Below are 23,466 nucleotides of genomic sequence, written 5' to 3'. Positions count from 1 at the left end.
GTAAAGGTTACTATAACATAAATGACTTTCTTAATGATACCACAGATTGAGAATGGAGCGACCGCCCTCATATTGGTCATAATCCCAAAGTGACAACTGACAGTAATTAAACTAATGCACCACTTTTTAGCAACACTTGATTTTATGTGTATTATATTAAGAATTCCCCCTTTCGGTATCTCTCAAGGACCACTCCTGGACCTCTAGTTTTTGTCGTCTTTAGCAATGATATATCAACATGTTTTTACTACTCTAAAATTCTGTTGTACGCAGACGATCTCAAAATTTTATGCCCAATTAGGTCGATTGACGACTGGCTACATCTTCAAGAGAATTTAAATCAGTTGAGTCGAAGGCAGATGCGTTGCCGGTGAGTTTGAACATAGCGAAGGCCTTCGATCGGGTGTGGCATAAAGCACTTAAAGCAAATTTGCTATCCTATCAGTTTCCCGGGAGGCTGTGCAAATAGGTCACTAGCTTTTTGGCCGATCGAATCATTAAGATTGTTATCAGCGGTGCATGCTCCGGCTTGAAAGCCATAAACGCTGGTGTCCCGCAAGGCTGCGTGCTATCCCCAACACTGTTTCTTCTGCACATCAATGATATGCTGCAAACCAGCAGCATTTATTGCTATGCAGATGTCAGCACAGGGTATGCTTTATCTTTCGGAATAGCATCGACGAGAGCAGGAACAAGTTGTTTCTGAAATGGAGACTACGCTTTGCAAAATGTCGGAATGGGGCCGACAAAATTTAGTCCGATATAATCCCAAGAAGTCGTATCCCCTTTATTCGAGATCACTTCTCTAACTGCCACAGCCTATATCATCATACTTGGCGTCGATACATCGAGCGACGTTCACTTCCATGGTCACTTGGTAAAAGAGAAACTGGCCTGTAAAATGCTTGGGGTACTCAGTAAGACGACACCGGACTTCACTACAAGCCACTACCAGCAACTAAAAAGGCGCACGATTTCCCCTTCATGGAGTACTGATGGAGTTCTCATGGTTTCTCCTCTGGACCTCTCTCCAGTAACAGCTTCTTTCATCTCACCACATACAACAAAGAGGAGTTTGAATTATCGGCGATCAAGACGTCATCTCCGATCAGCTATATTCTTAAGTGTTGCGTAGAGATATGGTTCTCTCTGCGCCTACTACCGCATTTATCACGAGGAGTGCTCGGAGTAGCTGTTCGGGTTGATTCCAGCGACCGAATTCCAATACCAGACATAACATGCAAAATATCACCCACATCACGCTGACGTCTGATATTCCACAACCACGTGTTTCTCAAGAAATTCCTTCCCTCGCACAGCCACTTTGTGGAATCAATTAACGGCTGCTGTTTTCCAGAAGGACACGATATCACTTAGGGACCTACAAGAAAAGATACTTCCATCTTAAAGGCCGGCAACACATCTTTGTTGCGGATGTCTAAAGGTTACCCCACCACTCCCCATCCCGTGAGCCACTTCCCCGTTTGCCTCCTCTTAAATAAAAAAAACTACGTTTAAATAAACCGACTTCAAAAACTGTATGTGCTACCTATTGATAGGTTTGAAGTCGGATTCAATGGATAGCGACCTAACTACGAAGCCAACCGTCCAGATGACGTGTGTTCCATAAATTTTGGTAGGTTTGTTCAACAAACTACTTACGAGTTGACAACTTGGCAAAACTTTTATAATATATTTTTTTTAATTAATTAATATATTTTATTTTATTTGTTACAGTGAAATAATATTGGCAAAGAAAATATAACAAAATGTTGTAATTATTGGAGTGTTATGTGAAATGTTAACAAATCTATTGTATCTGTGAATCTAGTGCATACTGTCTTCTAAATAAGCATATCTTTTTATAACAGTTTAAAAATATAAAATATTTAAATTATCTTTTCAGTAATAACAAGCGTTCCAATCTTCATTTTAGTACCTACGCGTACATTTCGAATCGTGCAAATATGAAAATGGAGGTGTATTATTATAATTAAAACAAATTTTAAAGCCTACTTGCTTATGCACTAACAACTATCCCGGTTATATTTTCATACAAAACGTTTTTCATAGCGTAGCCTAGTTCTGAAGCTTGCATAAAATTATTTATTGGAATGAGTGTTCCAGTTTAAACTGTTGTGTATATTGTACATGAGATTAAGTTTTAATAATTAAGTACAAGCTTTATCCAGTAAAAATGTGAAGGCGAATAAAAATATAATTTATCAGTATAAAAATGCCCTATGTGCTAGCCCAGGTATAGCTCTGCATCACTAATTCTAGGTAACAACAAGAGGCCAGGCCGCCGCAAGCATTTCCCTTAGTGTAATTATTTAAGTAATAATAATTTGAATTTAACACCAAAATAAAAACATGACTTTTTAAATCAGAAAACTATTGAATGCAACGTGGCGAACGGCTTTTTCTGTAAATCATACGTGAACAATACAACGATTGCCTATCATTTCCTATTGCTTACCACTGATAATTGATATCTTTATTTTAAATAATAGTAACGTGTTGATTAATCTATATCGTTTGGGGTATTCATTCTAAGTTCGTTACAATATGTGAGATCCTAAAGTAAGATTCACCCGTACATATGTAGATGATACGTACCATAGGTATATGCGTTGATTTTAGCTAAGGAATGTAAAATATTATTCCACTCATTTAGTAATGCTATTGAAAAAAACATTAAGACTATTTATTTAATATACAACTTACTAGAAGCTCTTTTTGCTTCACATTAGTTTCAAATTGAGAGAGGCGGACGCTCGCCAAACAATATGGCCACACTCCAACTGTTGCCAATTTACTTTAAACTCATTTTAAACTATATCATTTATGAATTATGAAGACTGTACTGAATGAATCAATTTTATGCCTTTTTTCCTTCGATCAATAATAGCAACATGGAACAACAATTACTATTGTTGATTGAAGCTTATTTCAAAGCAATGGGAGATTGTAGGTAGCAACATAGATTGCCTGTCTTACGGCCCTTTTCAATAACGTATCTCTAGTTACGGATATATTGCTATCAATGACAAGATCTTATCTGTCCATAATTGTGTCCAATATAGTTATAGTCCAATGCTATCTGTCGATAGGTTATTGAAATGTAAGTAAGCGTAAAAGGATAGATTTTTCAAACCCTAGTAAGTTAAACTAAGGATAGATAGGTTATTGAAACCAGCCGTTCGTCTATGAGATATGTGTTTAACGCCTATTAGATAAATAACATGGAATTGTCAAGCTGCTTATTTAATTTAAGTTTCGTAGGTTGCCTGTGTGTTGTTTTAAGACAACAACAATAACTTTAAAAAAGTAATAATATTTATCGACAGACTTTTTAATGAAACTGTTTATACAAAAATATAGATATATTCATCTTAAAATTTGTTAGCAAAAAATTTTAAGGTTAATACATAATATTGTTACCAACATTTATAACATTAAGAGGAAAAGAAAAGAATTATGTCATGGGCCTACATAAAAATGTGAATGTAATTGAAGTGTTATAACATATAAGTTATAACTTGTGGGATGACTGTTATTTGTACATACGTAACATTGCCACCTGATCTTGCAACGCTCCGGATATTGAGGGACTTGTGCAGCAATGGCGTATATATATATATACTATATACTATACTATATACTAAATTTATGTTAGACTTTTTGAAGAAAATTACATTATTCTAATTATCTTTTCGACTATAATTTTTCATTGAACATAAAATGATTCCTTTGCATCTATTATACCGACCTCTGTAGGGGCCATATACTTGAACACTTTATATTAACTCCAATCCCCAATCTCAGTATGTGTAGATGAATCTGTGCAACCCTCTGCAATACCCTCTTTATAGCACTTTTACGCGAAGAAACAATCTCTAGACTCCTTAATAGTATGCAACTCTAAGAGGAATCTGTAGGGTAGGTAATTTTTAAAATTTATTAATAATCGTTATTCTTGCTAGAATGTATATTCGAAAGCAAGGGAAAATATTTATGTTCCAAATGCCTTATCCATGTCCTTAAAATAATTAACACTAAGAACATTGTTAAGATGAATTTACATAATCGTATTAGTTTGGCTTATAAGATATGAAACTTAGTTCAATCTATATATTATATAAAAAAAATGAATTGCTGTTTAATGACATTGTGCGATTCCGCAGACGCAGTGCTCCTGTGATTCTGGAACGAGCTGCATTCCCCTATGATCCGGCAATAGATTTTTGTGCCGACAAATCGGTAACAATTGGGGAAATGACAATTATTTGTGAATATTAATGCTTTCAAATACAGTGATGAATCTACTGTATTATGGCAAAGTAAAATTGCCACAATTAGTTCCACCACCAGATCCTTTACGCTCTTTAGTTTCTGGGATTGGAAATAATACTAAGCACTTCTTGGCCAACATTCAGAAATATAACAGCTGTTTCCAGATGACATCGTTTGGCACTACACATATAATTTTTTACCAAACTCCTCCGAAACGGCTAAACTGATTTATATAAACTTTTTTGGGCATTTCGGATAGGTCTGGTAATCAGCCAACATCTATTTTTCATACCCCTAAATACATTTTTTGTTTTTTTTATTGTTATTATTATATTTACAAAATTTTTAATTATTGAAATATTTTTCATTACTTTATATGGCAATATAACGTTTGGCGGGTTAGTTAGTTTATTATAAAAAACACATATTTGTGAATGAATTGTTCACGTCTGTCGTGCGGTCTTAAGCACACACACTGTATTTTTTTAGATATGTGTATATCAAGCGTATGCTCGGGTTTTATAACGGTTATTATTAAACTTTTCTTATTGGCTTGGGAATAACGCCTAAGATATTGTTTAACGTAAGGCTAATTTTACTCCGGTATATAGAAAAAATTACTTTATATTATTAATGTTAACGCTTTAAAAAATATGGAACATTCAGTATACGTTTTGTATAACTGCTGCACGTACGAATAGGGAATGATTCTTGTCGTATTTACATATTTTATGTAACATCAGCAGGCATTCATGAGTATCCAAACCTAAGTCAAAATATTTCAGTTATTTTGCTGGTCAGCTTTGCATAGAACGATTTTATTTCTACTTCATAGCTCAGTTTTTTAAAAGTAGTTTTAAACACCAATGGTATTTTATATATATATATATTATATCTTATGCATGCATATTCTTGACTAAAGTAACTAAGCGAATTTATATTTGAATGTGTCAATTGCTAAATCAATATCATGACAATAGACAATAGAGACCAGTTCACTTTGCAATATGATCACCAGCCGCCATCTCTCTTGCAACACAGCATTATTCATTCACGAATACGTTACCTGATATTATATTTAGTTTTGCCATAAATACTGTTAAAATTAAAAATAAACAAAATATTACATTTGAATTTAGAATCTTTCATTATTATATGTTTTCTCATTTTGGCGCCAATGCATTGAACAATATTTAGCGATATTAAAATGAAGTGGGGTGATAAAGAGAACCAAATCGCTGTGATTGCATTACACAGACTAGGTATGAAGCCAAATGCAATTTTTAAAACTCTCCAAACGCTTGGTATTAGTAAAATGTTTGTGTAATCGGGCTATTAGTAGGTACAATGAGACCTCCTCTGTTTGTGACAGAAAAAGATCTGGCCGTCCACGTAGTGGTTGTTCGAAAAATTTAAGAGCAGGCACATGTTTCAGGCAATGTTATAAACCTAACACAATCAATAATTACTGCTACACTTAATTTAATCTACGGAAAGCCTACTAAAAGACCCTACAATACACATTTACAATAATAAATGAAATGCTTAGAGATAATGTAGTAAAAATAATCACAACAAAATATAATATTATTGGTAAAAATAGTATTGGTGTCAGTTACCACTTCGTTGGATAATATTAATTTATTGAGTAAAAACAATATTTTTTAATAGTATTAATAATTTAAATCTATTTAACATTGTCTCCTCTCTTATTTCTTTTGGTAATTTATTAAATATTTCTACACACATAGCATGACATTTTTTTTTGGTACTCGAAATCTAGTAGGGCACGCTATGGAAACAAAGAACAGTCGCCCAGCCGAGTGAATAGATTTGAATTTTTCTTAACATATAAGCTAGCCTCTAGTACGTAAATTTCGGTAAAAGTCAGTATGTTTAAATTTATAAATAGAGGTATGCAGCTATCGAAGGGCCCTATACAAGCCACAGCTTTTTTGAGCCAGAAATATTTTGTTTATGTTTGTGGAGTAACCGCATAGCAAGATACCATACCTAATTATAGGTGCTATATTATAGCCATGACAGGCAATGATTGCAGCTTCTTTTGATATAGTCTTTCTGGTTCGCCTAAGAGCAAAGACAAATTTATGTATCCTTTTAACTAGTGATTCTATATGAGCCTTCCAGTCTAAATTTTTATCTATACTCATACCAAGGAATGTTATAGTAGGGACTTCTTCAATTGATTAACCTTGATAACTTATACTCTTAAACATATTATGATTCGTGTTCTTGTTACTAAATTGAATTATTTTGGTTTTTTCAATATTTACACTTAGTTTGTTTCTTTCCATCCAATTTATAATTGTTAAGATTTCATCTTTTACAATTTTGTGATTATTTATTGATGGGTTAAGGTTAGGTATTAGAAGAGAAACGTCGTCCGCAAAAAGTATGCATTTTAGTGATGTAGAATTTGGTAAATCATTCATATATAGAAGAAATAGCAAGGGCCCAAGAATGCTGTCCTGTGGTACACCTGAATTTGAATAAGTCCAGTTGGATTCATAAACCATTATGTTACAATTTTGTCTAGAGTAGTTCTTTGAACACATTGTTTTCTATTTTTAATATAAGTTTCTAGCCAGTTTCAAAGTAATTCCCCTTAAACCATATTGATAACATTTATTTAACAATATAATCATGGTCAACATAGTCAAATGACTTGGTCACGTCAAAAATACGCCTGTAACTCTTTTTTTATCGTCAATATATTTTAAAATATGATTCACTAAACAAAATGTAGCACTTGTAGTACATTTTTCTTTTTGGAATGCGTATTGAGCCTCACAAAACATTAAATTTTGTAAGAAACTAAACCAGTCTACTTTGCATTAATTTCTCATATAACTTGGATAGGATCGGAATTAGTGTGATCGGTCTATAGTTGCCTGCATCTGTTTTATTACCTTTTTTGTGGACTGGTCTTATTATTGAATATTAAGGATTTGTCACATTCGCAAATATTTTATTATCTAGCTGACCCGACAGAAGTTGTTCTGTGTATAATAAATAAAATTATGTTTTTATATGAATTTGTCAATAATATATAATAACATCAAAAATTACTTCGTAAAATATGCACCCTGCTGCCGTAATGAAATTGTTTCACAGTAGAACTGTCAAACCGTGCGTCAATAAATTCTCTCATAGAAATTATGTATGGACACATCAAAGGAAAAACTAATTTGTTGTTTTTATTTAATTTAGCAGCATTTTCCTATTTATTCACCTTTTAAACCTTCTCTGGACTTCCACAAATAATTCAAGACCTATATTTGCCAAATCAGTCCAGCCGTTCTCGAGTTTTAACGAGACTAACAAACAAGAATTCATTTTTATATATATAGATGAGGTCAGATTTTCTTGACAGTTACTTATTGTAGTTCCTTTGTATATTAATTTATCGATGTACGCGGAGAGAAATTTATTGTCACTTTTGTTTTTGATTAGGTCCCAAACAGCCTTGCACTTATTTGATGAATTCTTTATGCGTAGTTCACTGTGGTTGGTTTTTGCTCGCAATATACATGTTCTAAGAAGTTTACCGTATTTTTTGAGTAACTGTTTTCGATCAGGCCGCTTACTTAAATAGTAGTTTTGAACTAGCTTCCTTTTTGTTACACACGATACCTTTGGACCTTTTGTAATCCATGTGGGTTTTCTTGTATTATTATTAATTTTTGCTAACACAAAAGGAAAACATGGGTCGAAGAATAATATTAAGTAGGTTTCATGGAACAAATTAAACGCTTCATCACATTCAGTCTTGGTGAATACTTCAACCCAAATTAATCTCGAATAAGCTCTAATCTCTGTTAAGCTCAAAATTAAATTAGGTACGATTATATAGCTTAATAATACATATTTTCAAATCTTTCCTCTAATAATTATACAAATATAATAACCTACCACATTAAATGATTTAAAGTTAAGAAATTTTAAGAATAACTATTTGGTAACCACCACTGTATATACAGGGAAATAATTTGTTCAATAGTATTTTTACTTCGATAAGCATAGAGTAAACAACAATTTCAAAGTTAAAATTAGAAAAAAATAACATAATATGGAAGTTATATGGACAATTTTTGGCAACTAAAGTGGGGTCACTTGAATAATAAAATAACAATTTCAGTCGAGCCTCCGAAACACTGCAGTATTGTTAATTGTAGTGACAAAATTAATGTTCATCATTAAATGATCTGTTTCTTTGAACTTATGCCTCCTAAACTCATATTGTATTTTGTATATAATATGTCGCAGGCACGTTATAATTTCACATTTCACAGACGGCTTCGTCGTTTACAAACGATTGCTGTTATGAAATATGCCTTCAGCAAACTGTAAATTGCCTTGCCATTATATAATATGCCGCAATTACCAGTTTTACCAATTAAATTTACCAGTGGGAGGCTCCTTTGCACAGGATGCCGGTTAGATTATTGTTACCACAACGGCACCTATTTCTGCCGTGAAGCAGTAATGTGTGAGCATTATTGCATTTCGGGCTGAAGGACGCCGTATCAAATGAAATTACTGGACAAATGATACTTAACATCTTATGTTCTGTCATTCTATATCATGATATGTCCAAAGCTTTCCATTTCGTAAGTCACGATATTTTATTGGGAAAAATGTAAAGGTATGGCATTAGAGGCCCTGCTTTATCTTGGACTTTTATATTTAATTGGACGCAGGCAATGTACGCAAACAAACGTGGTAAACGTACAGCAAGTAGTAATAACTCATTAGTCCGACTGTAAAAGTGGAGTTCCTCAGGGAACAATTTCAGGTCCTTCGTTGCTTATTATTTATATTAATGACTTTGAAAAAATAACTCAACACTGTTGTTTTATGTTTGCTGATGATATATCGATTCTCATGTTCTCTAATACTGATAATTTTAATGAATATGAATCGAATATTAACTGTACTTTGAAAAATATTATTAAGTGGCTTGATAATAATGAATTAGTTGTGAATTTATTGAAAACCAAATATATGCAATTTTTTTGTAAAAGGACGTAGACAAATTGATCTAAATATTAATTATAATGGAATAAATATTGTTAAGTGTTATCTTAGATAAGGACCTTAATTTCTCTGAATAAATTGATGAAGTATGCTCTAAAATTTATAAATTTGTGTATGTCCTTAGAAGACTCAGGAGAATTGCTTCTGATAAGTTATCTTTAATGGCGTACCATGGATATGTCGCTTCAGTACTCAGATACGGTCTCCTCATCTGGGGAAATGGCACAGGAGTACATCAAGCATTTGTTGCTCAACAAAAATGTATTCGTTGTATATGTGGAGTTGGTCCGACTTATTTAAAAAGTTAAATATTTTAACATTGCCCAATATGTATATAAATTGCAGGGCCATTGAATTGAATCCTCGTTCCACCAGATTTCCGGATAGACTAGTTTATGGCAACTGTCCCAGAACAACATTATACCTAAATATTAACTACGCAATGTGTATAAAATTATTTAATCATTTATCTCTAGAAATAAGAAACTTACTACAGAAACGATTTACTGGACTCCTGTTTAAATGGTTAATTGACAAAAGTTTTTTATAGTGTTAAGGATTTTTTTGGTTTTAAGTAAACTTTTTGCATGCTTATTTAAATTAGCCGAATAGAAGACACTACAATAAATTTAAGGTCTATAATGTATACTGTATTCGATGCATTAAATAAATTTCATTTCATTTCAATTTCATATGTCTCAAGGCGACGAGCGACTGTCGCTCCTTCCTGGTCAGAGTGCATTTTAGTATTGTTTATTATTAGATTATATTCAAAATTACAGTCTTTTGCTCTTCCAGATTCCCAGTTAATAACTTTCCAAGTGATTTTTATTTTATTTGATGCATTTTTGATTATTTATCAAATATGCATTGACTTAGCAATAGTACATACTTTTTAAACAATTTAGAATATTTTTTCACATACTGTTATAATTAAAATACAAATTAGACGGTTTTACCGAAACATTACCTCTATATTTCTCCATTCGCCTATTATTTACCGGAATAAACATAAACTTTTTAATTGAAATACATTTGTTTACTTCAATATTAAAAGAGGCTAATAGACCAAAATGGTCTGATCTCAATTTACTAATTATTGACTGAGAAATAGGTTTATAATTATTACTAAAAATATTATCAATATGTAATATTAGCTTTTAGAGGTGCTGGTTACTCTAGCAGGTTATAAGAAAATATTTAATAAATTATATGATTTTAGATGTTATAGTTTTGATAGGACTTCCTCCAATAATCTCAAATAAGTCAAATAATGCATCGGAGAGTCTGTATATACTTACAAACATGGCACGCTCAAGCTCTGCACAGGCTATTTCTATGGTACGTTTCACAGAGATGCCCACAATATCTTTACTTGAATTTAAATGATTTACTTTAAGTATAAGAAGTATAATTGTAGGTTCTCCATATATTCTTGTTTATGTTCTATCTAGTTCATAATTTAGTTCACAAGCACATTGAAAAATATGCTAGAAACTGTGACATTCATAATATTAACACGAGGAGCAAACATAAACTTGTTATGCCTACTACTCGGCTTAATCGGATTAGTAAGTCTTTTATTGGGCGATGATAAGATCACAGAAAATGTACAAAACAAATGTGTTGCGAAATTTAAAAGAATTGTTAAAAAAATTGTGTGGGTTGTACTTTAGTATAAATGATTTTCTTAATGACACCACAGACTGGGAAAAAAATTATAAATGTTTATTGTACGATATCATTTTTGATCTGATTCGATTGAAATCCATATTTTTTTTACATTCAAATTTTCAAATTCAAATATTTTTATTCAAAATAGGATGTGAATTCACTTATTGAAAGTCAAAAAAACTACCACCCATTCCAAAGTGAATGCCTCAGGCCTGAGAAGAATGGGCGCAACAAACTCAGCGGGCTTTTTTTTTTCATCAAAAATATGTTTTACAATTAAAGTAACATTTACAAAGTAACATTGTACAATTAAACTTATTATTTAATAGCCTGAGGGCGGTCGCTCCATTCCCAATCTGTGGTATCATTAAGAAAGTCATTTATGTTATAGTAACCTTTACCACACAAACGTTTTTTAACAATTCTTTTGAATAACGTAACACCTTTGTTTTGAACATTTTCTGGGATCTTGTTGTAAAAGCATATACATCGCCCCACAAAAGACTTACTAACTCGACTTAGCCGAGTAGTAGGCATCATCAGTTTATGTCTGTTCCTGGTTTTAACATTATGGTTATGACAGTTTCTGGCAAATTCACTTATGTGCCTATGAACATACATTACATTATCAAGAATATATTGAGAAGCAACAGTCAAGATGTTAATTTCTTTGAATTTTGCTCTCAATGATTCCCTAGGACCTAGGTTATAAATAGAGCGAATAGCCCTCTTCTGCAGCACAAATATTGTATTAATATTGGCAGCGTTGCCCCATAGCAATATACCATAGGACATAATACTATGGAAATAACTAAAGTATACTAGTCGCACCGTATGCTGCAGAACTAAGTCTGTTCGCCAATCCTTTAATATGGGGGTCCCATTGTAATTTGGAATCTAGAGTTATACCAAGAAATATAGCAGATTCCACCGGTTCTATCACCTCTCCATTTAACAAAACATTTGCATTTACATTTTTGACATTTGGTACGGTAAATTTAATGAATTTAATGAGTTTTCTTGCTATGTAACAATAGGTTATTAGCGCTAAACCAGTACACGATGTCAGATAAAATATCGTTCACTTCGTCATACATAGCTTGGTTTCTTTTCACTTTGAAAATCAGTGAAGTGTCGTCCGCAAACAATACTACCTTTTGTACTTATATACAAAAAAAACCCGCTGAGTTTCTTGCGCCCATACCTCTCAGGTCTGAGACTATTTTGAACGGGTGGTAGTGTTTGACGTTCAATAAGTGATTTTGAATCCTATTTTGAATAAAAATATTTGAATTTGAATATGGCAATGGGAACATTATAAGATTTTCTATTTTAGTGAAGAATATTTTTATTTAAATTCCCTCTAATCTAAAATCACCACAATAAAAGAAGCATTAGAGCAGTGAATATGACTAAGAATTCTTTTTATAATTTGATAGTAACTTGCCCCTGGCATGCAAATATTTGATACTAACTGCCCGTTACTAATTTTTTGCAAATTCAACCCCATATAAGAAATATGGGGTTGAATTTGCCCGGGTCATCGCTATAAATATTTATATTATGTTTCTTTTGTGAAGAAATTATTTGTGGGGGTTGATTTTAATACAAGGGAGTAGTGAGAGGCCAGTGCCTGAAGGGCCTGTGGAAAAGTGACAAATTATTCTACATTTTAGTTATTGTATCAAAACGCTCTGCATTATAGTTGCATAATCCATTCAATCCATCCATAGCCGTGATGTGTTCGGCTGTCTTTTTGTAAAATCTCGTATTGTTATGATACATGATGCAGATTTTGATGTATGGCTATTAACTCAACCTGAAGAGAGCTCACACTGTACTATAGTCTTTTTTCATATATAGCAAATCTATACAATGTTATTTAGCTTGTATTTTCAGTTCATTTGATGCTAGGTTGGCAACCCTGGCACTGAGACGTAAAATTAACAGCTGATTTTAATTTTATTTTAAATAATTAGAAATATTGATAATCAATAAATCTTGATTTGCTATTGTGTACATTTAAGTTATAAATTATATAAAATAAGTGTGGAATATCGCAATAATCTCAAGAAGATAATGGAATACTAACTTAGTTGTACCGGCCCAACTGTCATATTACAAAATTCAAAAAACAAAAACGAGGGAAGTATTTTGTTCTATTTACTTACAACTAATAGTTGTTAGCGTTGTAGTGCGTTGTTCGTTTCGTAGCTATATACAATTTATAACACTTTTACACTACTCACAGTTGTGAGTTACGTTCATACTCACTACATTGGCCCTGTTTGTCTCTCTCAACTTGACAAAAACGTGGAAGCTGAGCTGAAGACCACAACATCAACTGCCGCATACAATATTCACCATCATCCTACTTACACTATACATACTAATAATAGCAAGTAAAAATATAGTAACTAATCTAATTGGCAATTAACCGTAGTAAACCATTGAGTTCACCATCATCCTACTTACACTATACATACTAATAATAGCAAGTAAAAATATAGTAACTAATCTAATTGGCAATTAACCGTAGTAAACCATTGAGTTCTGCACTTTTGGAGTTAATTTCTAGATTCTGTAAACCTGTATCCTCTTCTCACACACTATTATAACAAGATTATACATAGCTTTATATTTTGACAGTTACTTAACTACTGCCTACAAGTTCCCAAGACTTCAAGCCTCACTATGCAAACCCGGAAGGCTACCATGAAAGAAATGGAAAACAAGCTGAGCTGTGCTGCTAAGAAGCTAAAGAAGTCAAAGGATCTTTGTCAAACACTTTTAAATGAACGGGAAGAGTGTGAATTGGAGATCCAAAAAGTATTTAAAACAAACTCTTCTCTTAAGTCCGAGCTGGCAGACATGCACCAAAAATGTTTAGATTTAACCTTAGAAAGGGACAGCTTACATAAAATCATTAATTCATTTGACAAATGTAGTTCTGAATATGAATGGACTTTAAGTCGAATAAACATACTTGAGTCTGAATTGCTTCAAAAACAAAGCATGGTAACTGTAGATTTAATAAATGAAAGCTCCACTAATAATAAGAATTATATTACAACAAATTCTCATAAAAAGATAAAGAAATATTTAAAAATCAAAAGGTTTATAGCAAAAAGTAGCAAACTCCTTAATGACCAATTCCTAGGCCAAAAATTTTGCAAAATTAGGTCAAAAAACCAAGAGTTGCTGAAAAAATTACAAAAATATAATAAAGAATTAACAGAGTCCCATGCAATACATAAAATTGATACAGATATATTAAATAATAAAATATCTTCTCTAGAAACAATGTTGCAAAACATTACTCTATAATATAATTCAGCGCAGGAGCAAATATCAGAACATATAAAGCAGGCTGATTGCTTAATTAAATTAGGCAATGAAAACATGGAACACTTTGAATCCTTTATAAACAATAATAATAATAATAATATGTGCCACTGCTCCAGCACAACTAATAAACATTCATTAGAAAATTATCAAGACCTAAGTGTATCCCCATTAAAAACTAGTCAAAGTATGGATACAAGTGCATCAAGTAGGTTAATATTATTTCCAGACAAAATTGGCCAAGGGTTTGGACCTTTATTAAATAATGCAGTTGCAAAGCATTGTGAGTTGATCAATATATGTAAACCCAATATAACTTTCAATGACCTCATAAATTCCATACCTAAAATAAATCTAAAAGAAAAAACCATCATAGGTATAATGTTTGGTAATAACTCTCATAATATTAGAAATAAGGACCTAATTAAAAATATAGAAAAATTAATTAATATTTCCAATAACACAAAATCTAAAGTGATGATGTGTACATTCCCATACTCCTCGGATTTGACACAGGAGCAAAATAGAAAAATATTTAAATTAAATACAACTTTGTATAATGCGACATTCCACAACAATGAAAATTTAATTTTATTTGACACAAGTAAATTCATTACTTATAAACTGAAAATAACCAATGGTAACCTATACCTACCATTTAGAGTTAAGCGACAGCTGGCTACTTTAGTAGCTTATAGTCTTAGTCAACAAACTACTTCCTCTGTAGTATTATTTAATAAACATGCCTCTATTGGACAAAATTGTAAAATAATCGACATACAAGCCCCTATTGGGGAATGTATTAGTACTAATGTACAAAAATATAACATTGAAGATTTTTCTTCAATTAATTTAAATTAAGTTATTTGACAAGGGAGGACAACTCTTGCAATATCATACAAAATAGGCAACATTCACCAAATATAAATGTTACTGCTATAGATAATCATAATATAAAGCTCATAAATATTGTTCACCAGAATATACAAGGTATCTCAAGTAAGGAATTAGAAATTGAACTGTTTTTGAGCTGCTGTAATATAGATATATTATGTATTACAGAACATTGGCGTAAGAGTCATCAGCTCCAGTTTAGTTTTAGAGAACATAAAGTAGTCAGTTCGTTTTGTAGAAGTAGGGCAATACATGGAGGTTCCCTAATTATTATTAATAATAGATTAAAATGTAAAAATAGAAGAGATATTGTTAATCTCTCTATAGAACAACTAATTGAGATAGCTTGTATAGAACTAGAGCAATTTATTATTGTAAGTGTATACCGCCCCCCCACTGCATCATATGAACAATTCCAACAAAGAATGGAGAAGGTACTATCATAATTTTGCAAAACTAGCAAGTCAATTATAGTGTGTGGAGATTTTAATATAAACTTGCTTGAACCTTCGGCCAATTGTACTAGCCTTAAAAATTTATTTCAAAGTTTTAATTTGTTCAATGTATTTTGGGAACCTACTAGAATCACTTCTACAACAGCAACCTGTTTAGATAATATTTTTACAGATGTTACTATTACTAGTAAACTCATAATTAATAATCTTCAGTCCGACCATAGTGGGCAACTTATAAAAGTAAATACAAGATTGGACAATGTCAGACCAAAAAAGGTGACGATTATACCAGTTACGGGTAGCCGTCTTGAGAGGTTTAGAAATAATTTGGTAAATACAATACCATTTTTACACTGTGGCGAAACTGCTAATTTTCACTACAACTTAGTCTTCAATTCCTTCTGTGAGGAATTTGACAGGATTTTTACTCCAGTAACGGTGACACTAAACAACAAACATAGTTTTAATGATTGGGCAACAATGGGTATCCACAAAAGTCGTAAACGCTTATATGACCTTTATTATGAGAAACATTACAAAAATAGTGAAGAATTTAAAATATATGTAAAAAAATACTCCAAGCTCTTTAAAGTAGTTTGTCATGAAGCGAAAACACGTTTCATTGCAGATAAAATTAAAAACAGTAATAATAAAGTAAAAGCGACTTGGAGTGTAATTAACAATGAAACTGGTAGATCGAATTGCCGTAACACCTCTATCTGTTTAAATATTAATAATCGCGTTATAAATTCGGAAATAGAAATTGCAAATGAATTTTATAAATACTTCTCCGAAATCCCGATTGTCACGACCAAAGACCTTAACTCTTCGCATAGCATATGATATGCTTAAATTACACGTACCAGTATCTTCCACTGATTTGAAATTTAAGTATGTTACAGGTAGCGATATAATAAAAATCTTCAAATTAATTAACCTAAAAAATACAAAAGACCTATGGGGCCATTCGACTAATATTGTAAAATACATACTTGACATTATAGCACCTGAATTAGCAATAATATTTAATGAATGCATAGATGAGGGTGTGTTCCCTGACCTCATGAAATACAGCAAAGTTATACCTTTGTTTAAATCGGGCAGTTCTTTTGACCCTGCTAATTTCAGACTTATTTCAGTGCTGCCTGTTTTTAGTAAAATTTTTGAAAAACTTTTGCTTCAACAGCTACAAATGCATTTTTGTAAATTAATGAACAAAAATCAGTTTGGTTTCACTAGGGGCTTATCAACAATTAATGCGGGTACTAGACTCATTGAGCACATCTTTGACACCTGGGAAGAGTCACAGGATGCATTGGGCATTTTTTGTGATTTGTCAAAAGCATTTGACTGCGTCCACCATGAAACTTTACTCCTAAAACTAAAACATTATGGAGTGAATAATAGAGCCCTAAATCTGTTAAAATCATATTTAAGCGAAAGAGTTCAGATAGTCGATGTAAATGGCAAACGGTCTTCGGGTAAACCTGTGGGAATAGGTGTTCCACAGGGTTCTATTCTCGGTCCTTTCTTGTTTCTTATATATATTAACGATCTACCGTTTGTGGTAGATGATAGCCATGAGATTGTATTGTTTGCTGATGATACTTCACTTATTTTTAAAGTGAAGCGACGTGCGGATATTGATGACGAGGTAAGCAATGCACTCTCAAAGATAGTGCGTTGGTTTGAGACGAATAATCTGCACTTAAACAGTAAAAAAACAAAGTGTTTACGGTTCATTACACCAAACACAGCGGAGGTACAAACCAACGTACTTATAAATGACCAGAGATTGGAACTTGTGGACACTACGGTCTTCTTGGGTATCACGTTAGATAAAAAGCTTCAGTGGGGTCCACATATTGCCCATCTAGCAGATAGACTCAGCTCTGCGGCATATGCAGTTAGAAAGGTTAGAGAGTACACGAATGTTGCGACCGCTAGATTAGTGTACTTTAGTTATTTTCACAGCATCATGACGTACGGTATATTACTATGGGGTCATGCTGCTGACATTGATATAGTGTTTGCACTGCAAAAGAGAGCTGTTCGTGCTATATATCAGCTTGGTTATAGACAGTCTCTCAAAGAAAAATTTAAAGAAATCAATATTATGACTGTTCATTGTCAGTACATTTATGGAAATTTAATATACGTTCACAAAAATCGTCACCTTTTTGCTCTTAATAGTGATTTTCATTATTATAACACTAGAAATAAGGGATTGCTTGTAACTAATTCTAGTAGGCTTCATAAGATACATAATAGCTTTAAGGGTAAATGTATACACTTCTACAATAAAGTCCCAGCCACTGTTCAGGCATTATCTATAAATAAATTTAAATGTTTTATAAAAAAATGGCTCTGTCGTAAATCCTATTACTCCACTGCTGAATATCTAAATGATCGGACAGCCTGGGACTAGATTGTGATTATTTTATAGTGACTGTACAATATTGTATATTTTTATTGAAAAGAGCGCAAAAAAAAGAATGCTGGGAGAGTTTCTTGCACCGCTTCTTCTCTCTCAGAGCGCCATTTGTTTCCGAAGCGGTAGTAGTATCTAGTAGTATAAGAAATGACATCAAAAAGAATTCTAAAGGAATCAATTTTGAGAAAATAAATGCCTTTTATGCATTTCTTCCCCTGTATTGTTTTTAAATCCTGAGCGGCACTGCTAAGGCACTATTAAGTATTTCGTTCTATTTCCTACCGAACGTCTCTGCTGATGAAAACAAGAAAATGGCGTCGAGTAGGAGTAAGAAGGAGTATGACACAAAAAAATGTTGAAAACAGTCCTAATTATTTTACGTGTGTTAAGGATTTTCCAGAAAAATTCTATTATTTTAAAGATGTGTTGAACAGTTTCAATATGTTTTTGGGACATACAAGTGAACAAGGGTCATTTCGGTTCTTGCACTCGCCTTTATGTTATTTTATTTACTAACAAGTTCAGTATGTATTTACAATACGAAAGCAGTCTAAAAAATAAGTGACCAGTAAAAATTATGCAATGGGCAGTGGCTAGTGCCAATCCCAAACACAATATTTAGACTGTGAATCACAAAGCACGGTCCGAGCGTAGCGTGCCGCGGCAGCGTACCCAGGGAAATAAAAAATTCTTAAATGTTTAATCATTATTATTTTATTCACACTGAACATACGAAGAATACTTTTTACCACCTCATTGCTTATAGAAATAGAATGAGATTTTCCGATTTCGTTGTCTTGGTCTGTGTTTAATATAACAACTATCAGATATAGTATAATGTAACGTTTTAGTCTAAGTAATGATGCGTGATGCTGTAAGTAATTTTTTATAAGTTAACTTTAGCAATATACATATTTTTTCTTTAATAGTATTTTTTATTTTTTAATAATCAAAAAAAAATTACTAATTCAAAGGAAGTCAAATTCACAAATTTAGCAATCACATAACCTTCGGTGGTGCGCTAAGTAGATCTTAATAGTATGTAAGTATACGTACCTTCTCTGTCGTAGAACAGTTCACTATATCGATTCTGGTCGTTCTTCAACCGCTGTGACGCTCTTGTGATTTCTCTAATGTTTCTCTTTTGAGTATGCATCACGGTGATTATATCACTTTTTTAAGAATAATCAGTGTTATCACTTTCAAAATAATAGCAAACGGTAATAAATAACTAATAGCAAATGGTCTTCGGGTAAACCTCTGGGAATAGGTGTTCCACAGGGTTCTATTCTCTGTCTTTTCTTGTTTCTTATATATATTAACGATCTACCGTTTGTGGTAGATGATAGCCATGAGATTGTATTGTTTGCTGATGATACTTCACTTATTTTTAAAGTGAAGCGACGTACAGATATTAATGACGAGGTAAACAATGCACTCACAAAGACAGTGCGTTGGTTTGAGACGAATAATCTGCACTTAAACAGTAAAAGAACAAAGTGTTTACGGTTCATTACACCAAACACAGCGCAGGTACAAACCAATGTAGGTACTTATAAATAACCAGAGATTGGAACTTGTGGACACTACGTTATCACGTTAGATAAAAAGCTTCAGTGGGGTCCACATATTGCCCATCTAGCAGATAGACTCAGCTCTGCGGCATATGCAGTTAGAAAGATTAGAGAGTACACGAATGTTGCCATCGCTAGATTAATGTACTCCAGTTATTTTCACAGCATCATGACGTACGGTATTTTACTATGGAGTCCTGCTGCTGACATTGATATAGTGTTTGCTCTGCAAAAGAGAGCTGTTAGTTCTATATATCAGCTTGGTTATAGACAGTCTCTCAAAGAAAAATTTAAAGAAATCAATATTATGACTGTTCATTGTCAGTACATTTATGGAAATTTAATATACGTTCACAAAAATCGTCACCTTTTTGCTCTTAATAGTGATTTTCATTATTATAACACTAGAAATAAAGGATTGCTTGTAACTAATTCTAGTAGGCTTCACTTATGAAGCTTATCTTAATACATAATAGCTTTAAGGGTAAATGTATACACTTCTATAATAAAGTCCCAGCCACTGTTCAGGCATTATCTATAAATAAATTTAAATGTTTTATAAAAAAATGGCTCTGTGGTAAATCTTATTACTCCACTGCTATTAAATCTAAATGATCGGAGAGCTTGGGACTAGATTGTGATTATTTTAAAGCGATAGAAATGACTAGAATATTGTATATATTTATTGAAAAGAGCGCAAATAAATGCTGGGAGAGATTCTTGCGCTGCTTCTTCTCTCTCAGAGTGCCATTTGTTTCCGAAACGGTAGTAGTATCTAGTAGTTATTAGAATTGACTTCAAACAGAATTATTAAGGAATACAATTTTGAGAACATAAATTCCTTTTGTGCCTTTTAAAAGATAACAAATTGTTTAGATTTGCAAGAGTGACATCTCTAGTAAATTTCGTAACATGCAAATATTGGGGATGAGCAGGTTATCGACTGTAATGTAGATCCTGTTGATGTAGCCACAACCTGAGAGTTGAACAAAGTATACAAGATTTTGTCAACGGTGCGTCACTGGAACGGTTAGCTCAGTTGAAAGAGTACTCGCACGGAACGCGAGAGGTCTAATAATCGTAACTAGAATTAGATTAATTAATTAGATTTTATGAAAATATGCAATTATTTTAATACTTTTTAGTGCATATCTATTCTTTTGAAATAATTTGCCCTGTACTTTCCCCGGGGCGTAAAATAATAGGGGAGTCCTAGGCCCATGGGTGTCGCCAGAGGCGACTAAGGGCATTTTAGAAGTGGGAGAGTCACGTTGCCGTCTTTTGACGTCAGCACAATCGGGCCAGACTCGTCCGGGTTAATTACCACACTCGCATAGAATACCAGCGTGAAGTAGCGACCTAGTGCCGCTATGTTTCGCATAGCTTAGTGTCGAGGACCGGTGGCCATTGATACGCCCTACCGATAACAATGCAGTGCAGCTTAGGATTCTTGAAAAACCCAAAAATTCTGAGCAACACCACAACTGCGCTCGTCACCTGGAATAAATAAATCAATATCAATAATATAATAAAGCTTCAAAATAAAATTTGCCATTTGATGAGTAGGTTTTACTCTCCACAGTTTTCTCATACCGGCCCCCTTATGTGTATATCGTTTATTAAGGAGTAAACTCCAAAAAAGACATAACGACGAATTGAGAACCTCCTCCTTTTTTGAAGTCTTTTAAAAATAATTTCATTTACCGAAAATAATAAGCCCCGACATATTTACGGATAGATTTGAACCAATAGTGTGGCATAATACGTACTTCCTGTACGGCTTCCATTAACGAGACACTCCAAATTAACACCACATTAATAGGTGCTCATGTTCACACCTTTCCACCATTCCATTTGATTGAATTCCAATTAAGAACTTAACTCTTCCAATATATTGGTTATCACTCCGAAAACTTTCACGCGCCAGGTATAATTAATTTTCGCCTCGCTTTGAACAGAAAATGCTTTAAATGGATATTTATTTACGAGAGGAATCTTTGCCAATATAAGCTATATTTTTTATATCATATTTGATATGATTCTTGAGTGTAAAGGAAATGGTACCCCAATTATTATTAGTACATTTAAAAAGTTTGATCTGATGATAGATTCTATGAGTTATTGAGAGACTTGTGAAAATATATAAGAATACTAGTGGTATTAGTATTGTCAACCAAACAACAAGCATTTATTTACAGAAATAATAACTTTGCAATTTGGAACAGATTAAGAGAATTACAAATGGCCACAGAAACATTTGAAATGCAAGTTTTTCATTTGTAAGGTCCAAATAACAAGATTCTTCTTGTTTTTGTTTATTTATCAGGAAGCAATACAAAATACATAGTTTGTTGAGTCGAGGCTATCAGAGTTCTGCAGGAAAGAGATAAAAGACCTTCCGGTAAGATGGCAGAAATTTTATAAATAACAAGGTTTTATGTTTTGATTAAATAATATAATTCAACTCACATAGATTTTTTTAAATTTTTCAGTACAAAAAAAAAATTAACAAAAAAAAAGTCGTTTGTTTTTTTTTATTTTGGATTTTTAGTGAATTTGAAGTACACTAGCTAACAATTTGTCTAAATATGTTGTAGATATACTTAATTTTCAATGCAGTAATGAACTTAAGCGCTTTGCAATTTGATTACAGACAGAAATTCTGTCACAAATCGCACCCCTACTGTAAGTCGTTAAGGAGTCCCATTGATCATCATATTCGACTACGACAATTACTTGACCATAACTATGTTATGGTAGATGACTTAAATATCCGGATAGCATAAAAAAGATTCAGCCGAGTATCGTTAATTTGCTCCTAATAATTGAAGAGTTCCGTTACTTTGTCATGGATTCCGTAATCAGAACCTAACCAAACTCTCACCAAACTATCTTTGAAGTATATTATGTCCAATAATTAATTTTATGGTTTTCTCAGGGATGTAATTGTCAGATTTGGACAAAATTACAACCGACGAATTGAAAACCTCCTCCTTTTTTGAAGTCGGTTAAAAACTGAATTTCTAATATATCCATAACATTCAATTTTTTTGATCAAACTGAAAAGTGGACATTGGAACTCCGTAATGAAATCATGAATCCTAGACTTAATTAATTTGGCTAATTTTTAAAAAAAAATGGTCAAATCAAAAATCACATAAGTAGGTAACTGTTTTGCTGTAAATGAGTACTTACATGTAGGCGCATTGTATGTATAAATAATTTAATTTAATTCGTTGTACCCTCTTCAAATATTACCGCGTGGTACATGTTCATTGCACAGAAGAGATCATCAACACCATTAATTACTGTGTGATTATTATCTGAAAAAGTACTATCAAAGCCGATGTAAATATCAATAAATTGATTTATTGATTCAAATTCATTTGTGAAAACTCATTGCTGTTTTCTTTTATCAGCTTACAGCTTGATAATTTAGAGTGTCAATCGCTTAAGTAATTCAACAGCTCGATCCGTTTGAGCGCGTGCAACGCAGCATAGCTCGAACTGTCGGGGTCCCAGTACTCTGTAAACGGCTGGATCACTTGGCGTCGCGTCATTGTGTGTCTTCTACCGCATTTATCACGAGGAGTGTTTCCAAGAGCTGTTTCACCTGATTCCTGCCGCTGAATCCCACCTTCCTTAAAGGCCCTTAACTCTCATGTGATCCTTCGGTAAGAGAACAAGAGACTACATTATTCATCGCAGATCTGCTGAATGTCGCATGAGTTGACCT

Source organism: Leptidea sinapis, chromosome 37 (assembly GCF_905404315.1).
Source record: "Leptidea sinapis chromosome 37, ilLepSina1.1, whole genome shotgun sequence".
NCBI lineage: Eukaryota > Metazoa > Arthropoda > Insecta > Lepidoptera > Pieridae > Leptidea > Leptidea sinapis.
Note: the sequence above shows the minus strand (reverse complement) of the source record.